General features: G+C 31.7%; 1 pseudogene; it reads left to right on the top strand.

The window, feature by feature from the left end:
- The window catches only part of LOC120286175, a 53,703-nt pseudogene that overhangs the window by 30,242 nt on the left and 15,677 nt on the right, over window positions 1-7,784 (top strand).

Genomic DNA, 7,784 nt, shown 5'->3' with positions numbered 1-7,784 from the left:
ACAAATGGGTCAAAATAAGTTAAATGAATTAATTTGAGTTATATCATTTTAGATTCGATTCACCTATTTAATAGGTATAATTAGGAGCACTATCACTATGGACATTTGGTCGAGCACACCATTAATCCTTCCGCTTAGCTAACTATTATTCTTTATTCGGCTTGTTAAGTGGATTGGGTGATTGATGACAAAAATTTAATGAATGTGGGCTTTAGACCGCAGAAATTCTTGGCAAAACAAAGCCGGCAATGTCATTTCAGATGGACTCAATCAGACAATTAGGTGGGCCGAAAGCGTTGGCCGGCCCGGAGATCAGCCCGTAACATGGGCTATTACACGCCCATGCGGGTTTCAAGGGTTCGCTGAAGGGTGTGAAACTTGAATTCGTGGAACCAAAAATCTCACGAAACTTGGTTTATGTAGCATGGGGAAGAAAATGATTTCTTATCTGGACTTGGTTTATGCAACACAGAAGCATGAAGTGAGGAGAAAGCGGTAGTTTCTTTTATTATCTAGAGCTACGAGCGCAAAGACTCGATGCTCTCTAAAGGCTCGAAACATTATACGAGTATTATCAACCGATTAAATTTATATCTTTCGCCCAATCGACGGCCCCGATTCAAAACATGTTGCATGCAATTTGTATCATTCGAACCGATAGACTTCTAATTTCCGAGCTAAAAATCATTTAATGCTTCAGCCGATTGCACTAACCTTGAATTAAGCATTTTTTTTAAAAATAAATCTTTGACCTTTTAGTTGCATATTAAGCCTTTAAACTAATACAACTTACTAAATCAAAATCCTAACTTCGAGCCTGTTGGAGCTGATCAGGATTTTGGTGTAGAAAGTTCGAGTGCTTGTTCATGTCGACAAATCTCATTATTCAAAATAAAATAAAGGTTTTTGTCTTCGAGATTTTTTGTCTTACGCACCCAAATATGTACCTTTCCAAAAATTGAATTCATCAGTTTTACTATCCATGAGATCAATAGAACTAACAAAAATGTAGAAATAGTTATTTTCTGAGGATTAGAAGCCGAGTTCATACTACTTTGAAGAGTAATCAATTTGATTTGATGGCAGGATCACTTAATCGATTTGTATGAATTCCATGCGAGTATAACATGCGGTATCACTCTCTTTCCTTCTTCGTCATAATTAATTGTTAATTAAATGATACTTTTAGAAAGGTATTTGTTTTTGTCTGCTATATAACTACGTAATTTATGAAATAAGTTTGTACCTACCTAATTCATAAGGTCGTGGCCTTTCTGCCATTTCTAGTCATCAAAGGGGAAAATTGAGAAGTTGTTATCTCATATTTCACCTCTTTTGGCTTCTTCTACTTTCAAGAAAAGAGCTTTCACTTGCGAACAAAAAAGAAGATAAGTATATCTAGAACTCTCTTCTAATACTCCTATCATCTTATTTAGAAAAATGTATAATTTTGCCCGTGCTCAAATTAATGCAGAAAGCTTTAATTTTCAGGGGGTTTATCTTTCTTATTGTAAGTGTAATTAATTTATCCTCGATTCTAAGTGATCGGCTTTAAGGGGGTCGAATTGACTCGCCTGGTCTTGGAATTGGATGGGAGCCAAGCACAATGATGATATCTTCTTTCATTTTTCTTATTTCCTAGGAGATTGCAAATTTCGTTGCATGGTTTAAACTTTCATTTTTTTTAGTATTTTGGATCTTGTTAGGGAAATCAACAAAAGCTTAAATAGATAAGTGGAGAAAAATTACATAAATATAAACAGTATTTAAAACCTGTTGTCAATGATGTGGGATAATATTTCAACGTTAATCACTAAAATCTCGATGGAAATACGTTGAAGGTGTGGTAACATATGATCAGGTATCATTAACATGCTAATAAAAAAAAAATAGTATCGGTTCGGTTTGAGTGGTTTGGTCCACAAATCAGAAAACTGGATGGACAATCATTGATTCCAAATTTTAGAAATCGAAAACCACCCAAAAACCGACCAATTTGGTTTGGTTCCAATCTTTACCCTTGTACTTAACAAAAAACTCTTAAAACATTGTAATAATATTAGCAACTCATTAAAAAAAAATGTGGATGAACATATCTGATACGCTAGATAGGCAATATTATTATAAATACCAGAACTAATATTAGCAATATTGTAATTCAACAGTGGCGAAACTAATTTTACCAGCACAAAGTACAATTATGAACATCCATTTGCTTTTATGATACAATACTTCAACAAGATCATGTTAGCAATTTACTAAGAGTAAGTATAATTAAGATCATCAAGGATTAGCACTTGCTTAATTTACCAATTACAAGGGAAATTACTACTTTAAAGTTGCATTACCTATCTTAAGAGATGTTACTATTTTGAAGTGAATAATTCATTCCACAACATGACATAATACTTGGTAATTTCATTATAATGCCGTGAATTATCCCAAACTATCGCCATCGACAAAAATATACTGTAACTAACTTAAAGCTTTGGTAAATTGCTAAATTCCTCATAATTTGATTGCGTTGATCCTCGGAAATTTTTTTATAAAAAATAGCAACATGCCTTTACATTTAGTAAGTTAGAGATGTCCTTACAAGTAATTATCGAGTAATATTGTAGTTTTCTACAATTAATCTTTCTACAATTAATCGTGATTGGTAGTTTCTATCGTTGTTAATACTCTTTCTATTGTTATTAGAAACTTTTCTTTAAAATTCGTAATTCGATGATAAAATTTTGTTATTACCAAGTAATTATCCTACCATAGCTAATTTTCCTCGACATGTCATAATCGGAGTCCATATATATTAGTAATTATACCTTCAACAATTGTAATCTGCTCGATTTTTGTGATCTCAATTGCACCTATATTTAGTACTTTCCGTTTTTTTTTTTATGTAGCAATTTAGCAATACAATTCATAACAATAAATGCCTATCACCTGCTAATTAATTAATGTAATTTCTGACCAAAAAATTAAACTTAATGAGTTAGTAAAAGTACTTGAAATTGTCGCAAGAAGCACAACTTAAAAATCAATAACCGAACTCTATAATCGTAAAATTTGAGGGTGGGTAGTAATCTTCCTTCGGAAATGACAATTTACCTCAAGTTATTAATATATATTGACTTTAAATCCAATCGGTTTATACACTAAAAAGCGCCCAACTTCTGCCGAATACCCTACCGCAACGGATTTATTTATTTTTGAAAGTTGTAAATTTACCGTTGCAACCTCCAGCGTGCTATGCACTTTCCTAATTTACGAGGGGTATATTTGGAACGAGGGGGAAAGGGGCTAATTATCCGTTAGGAATTTAGAAATAAAAACAAGAAATCCTCGCCCCACCGTCACATCATCATCTCTCTTCCTCTTCGTCTTCTCCGTCCGCTTATTTCCCATTTTTCCCTCTCTCTCGCGATCGGAGCGGGCGGAAACCGCCGTCTGGCTCCGCGTGCGGGCCGATGATCGGCGAACGGACGCCGCAGCGTCGGGGCGCTTTGGTCGGGGCTCGGCGACGGGGTCGCCCATGGTGGCGGCGAAGGCGAGAGGCTGATCACCGGCGTGCGAGAGGGCTTGTTGGAGTTCGGAGGTGGATCGTAAATTTTTTTTCTCGAATTTTTTTCTCCTTCTGGCTAGTTGTGATTGGGTGCTGATGCCGTCGTTAGTGATAAATCCTGTCGCAAGAGCTTAAGAATCATATATACCTTCTGACTTCTGGGTAGCAAGTTTTCCTTGCATCGATTTAGACTGGAATTACTGTTTTTCATCTATCTTTCGGAATTTATGGTAAGATCCCGAAAGTTTGTCGAACCTCTCAGTCAATGTCTTAATGAGTAGTGACTAACGGGATTTAGAGTTTAGGTCAAAATCAATTTCAACTGTTGCAAATGATTGCGATTTTCTTTTCTCACTCAGTTTTGTCCAGGGCCTGTAATTTTTCAAGCAACATTGCGTGGTTAATTTTGCTTTTAAAGAACATCATGCATACGATGTTAGGTTATACAACAAGTTTGTTGAATCTGTTCCTCAATAGCTTTATGAGGATCTCTTTTTTGCCAAACAAAGTTGAACTTTCTATATTTCTCTGTTTTTCCAAAGTTCCTTGTTAAAGAGATTACATAATATTCCTCTCTCTGTTTTAAAGTGCTTTGAGACTTTTCGTTCGTCTTTTCTAAATGTTAACTACTGGGTTTTAAGTTTCTGTCAAAGAGTATCTGGATTTCTGTCAAAGTTGTCTTTTCTGAATGTTAACTACTTGGTTTTTGATTAAGGAGATTTTAATGTTTTGAATAATTGTGAGACTTCTGTTTTATCCTTTCTCCATGTTAGCTTCTTAAATGCAATTGTTATCCACCTTTTGGTTGGAATTGGAGGGAGCTCAGTAGCTTTAAATGTTGAACCAATTAGAGCTATATTTATATGGTTCATTATTTCTGTCACAGGTGAATAGCTGTGGGGTGATGCCCATTGTATTTTCTACATCTTCATTGCCTCTCCCCAGCACTGTTGCACGCTTCATGGGTTTGGCTGCACTAAAGAAAGCTGCTGTCGCTCTGAACCCCAGGGGTATGTTTATGTTCATATTTAATGAAGATTGTGATTAGTAAGAGAAATAGCTAATAACTGATTTGCTTAAAACGCAAATAATAATATACTCTAAATATCATGAGAATTGTTCCTTCCTATGCTTTGATACATCACCTTCCTGATTTCAATCTTTTTTTGTCAAAGGGTAACTCTATTTATAGTATTCTGTCAAAGTCGTTTTAAATGGTGTGAATGATTGCAATTTTCTACCTTACTCTGATTTTTACAAGACCTAATAATTTTCAAACATCGGGAGTTCACATTTGCTTTGAAAAAGATGTCGTGCATTTTATGAGCAGTTTTCCAATATCTTCTTTTTTCACCAAAAAGTTAAACTTTTATTTATCCTTTTGAATATTTCTCTCTTTTAAAAGTTCTAAAAATATCAGAAAATCTCTTTGTTTTAAAGAATTGCGAGTCTTTTGTTTTGTCCTTTCTAAATACTAGCTTCTTGATTATAATTTTTAAATCCCTCATTTGTGCAAAAAACCTTTTTTGTTTTCTGTTTTGAGTTTTAATCTTTTTCTTAAATTTCTTTATTCAGGAGATTCCATAATGTCTCTGTGTTTTGAAGAATTTCAATTCTATTGTTGTCCTTTCTAGACATTAGCTTGATTATATCTTTTTTTTGGAAGAGTTGTTTCAAAATGATGCAAATGATTGCAATTCTACCTTACTCTGATTTGTATGAGACCTTTTACTTTTCAAACATTGGGATTTCAAATTCGCTTTGAAAACGTCGTGCATTTTATGAGCAGTTTTTCAATATCTCTTTTCGCCAAAATGTTAAATTTTGTTTCTCCTTTTGAATATTTCTCTATTTCTCCTTTTGGATTTATAGTGATTGAAAAGCAAGCTTTTGATTCTATTTCTGGAAAGCTCTTTGGCAGTAAGTTATAAAATTTCTCTTTTGTGCAAAAAAAGTTCAATTTTTTTCTCCGTTTGAATTTTAATCTTTTTCTTAAAGCTCTTTGGCAGTAAGTTATAAAATTTCTTTTGTGCAAAAAAAGTTCAATTTGTTTTTCCTTTTGAATTTTAATCTTTTTCTTAAAGCTCTTTGTGGAAGAGATTCCATAATATTTCTCTGTTTTAAAGAAAAAACTTTTAAATCCCTCCTTTGTGCAAAAACTTTTGTTTTTTCTCCTTTTTTGAATTTTAATCTTTTAACTTAAAGTTTTTTATTAAAAGATTCTGCAATTACTCTGTTTTGAAGAATTTCAATTCTGCTGTGCATTTGACAAAAACGTTGTGCATTTTACTAGCAGTTTTTTAATATCTCTTTTCCAAAAATGTTAAACATTTATTTCTCCTTTTGAATATTTCTCTATTTTTTAGAAGTTCTACAAATATTGTAAAATCTCTTTGTATTGAAGAATTGCAAGTCTTTGGTTTTGTCCTTTCTAAATATTAGCCTCTTGATTTTAAGTTGTCTGTCAAAGAGAACTGGATTTATAGTGTTTTTAAACGCAAGTTTTTTGATTCTATTTGTGGAAAGTTCTTTGACAGTAATTTATAAACTCTCTTTTGTGCAAAAAAGTTCAATTTGTTTTCTCCGTTTGAATTTTAATCTTTTTTCTTAAAGCTTTTTGGCGGTAAGTTATAAAATTTTTGTGCAAAAAGTTCAATTTGTTTTCTCCTTTTGAATTTTAATCGTTTTTCTTAAAGCTCTTTGTGGAAGAGATTCCATAATATTTCTCTGGTTTAAAGAAAAAGTTTTTAAATCCTTTTGCAAAAAAACTTTTGTTTTCTCCTTTTGAATTTTAGTCTTTTACTTAAAGTTCTTTGTTAAAAAGATTCTGGAATTACTCTGTTTTGAAGAATTTCAATTCTGTTGTGCATTTTAGAACACGTTGTGCATTTTACGAGCAGTTTTCTAATCTCTTTTTCCAAAAAGTTAAACTTTTATTTCTCCTTTTGAATATTTCTCTATTTTTAAGAAGTTCTACAAATATTGTAAAATCTCTTTGTATTGAAGAATTGCAAGTTTTTTTTGTTTTGTCCTTTCTAAATATTAGCTTCTTGATTTTAAGTTGTCTGTCAAAGTGAAACTGGATTTATAGTGTTTGAAAAGCAATTTTTGATTCTATTTCTGCATAGCTCTTTGGCAGTAAGTTATAAAATTTCTCTTTGTGCAAAAAAAGTTCAATTTTTTTCTCCATTTGAATTTTAATCTTTTTCTTAAAGCTCTTTGGCAGTAAGTTATAAAATTTCTCTTTTGTGCAAAAAACGTTCAATTTGTTTTCTCCTTTTTGAATTTTAATCTTTTTCTTAAAGCTCTTTGTGGAAGAGATTCCATAATATTTCTCTGTTTTAAAGAAAAACTTTTAAATCCCTCCTTTGTGCAAAAAAAAAAAAAAAAAAAAAACTTTTTCGTTTACTCCTTTTGAATTTTAATCTTTTACTTAAAGTTCTTTGTTAAAAAGATTCTGAATTACTCTGTTTTGAAGAATTTCAATTCTGTTGTGCATTTTAGGAAACGTTGTGCATTTTAGGAGCAGTTTTCTAATATCTCTTTTCCAAAAAAGTTAAACTTTAATTTCTCCTTTTGAATATTTCTCTATTTTTTAGAAGTTCTACAAATATTGTAAAATCTCTTTGTATTGAAGAATTGCAAGTCTTTTGTTTTGTCCTTTCTAAATATTAGCTTCTTGATTTTAAGTTGTGTGAGAAACTGGATTTATAGTGTTTTTAAACGCAAGTTTTGATTCTATTTCTGGAAAGTTCTTTGACAGTAATTTATAAACTCTCTTTTGTGCAAAAAGTTCAATTTTTTTCTCCTTTTGAATTTTAATCTTTTTCTTAAAGCTCTTTGTGGAAGAGATTCCATAATATTTCTCTGTTTTAAAGAAAAAAGTGTTTAAATCCCTCCTTTGTGCAAAAAAAAAACTTTTGTTTTCTCCTTTTGAATTTTAGTCTTTTTACTTAAAGTTCTTTGTTAAAAAGATTCTGGAATTACTCTGTTTTGAAGAATTTCAATTCTGTTGTGCATTTTAGAACACGTTGTGCATTTTACGAGCAGTTTTCTAATCTCTTTTCCAAAAAAGTTAAACTTTTATTTCTCCTTTGAATATTTCTCTATTTTTAAGAAGTTCTACAAATATTGTAAAATCTCTTTGTATTGAAGAATTGCAAGTTTTTTGTTTTGTCCTTTCTAAATATTAGCTTCTTGATTTTAAGTTGTCTGTCAAAGT

This window comes from Eucalyptus grandis, chromosome 6, assembly GCF_016545825.1.
Source record: "Eucalyptus grandis isolate ANBG69807.140 chromosome 6, ASM1654582v1, whole genome shotgun sequence".
Taxonomy (NCBI): domain Eukaryota; kingdom Viridiplantae; phylum Streptophyta; class Magnoliopsida; order Myrtales; family Myrtaceae; genus Eucalyptus; species Eucalyptus grandis.
The sequence above is the reverse complement of the archived record's forward strand: the minus strand, read 5'-3'. Positions and strand labels throughout refer to the sequence as shown.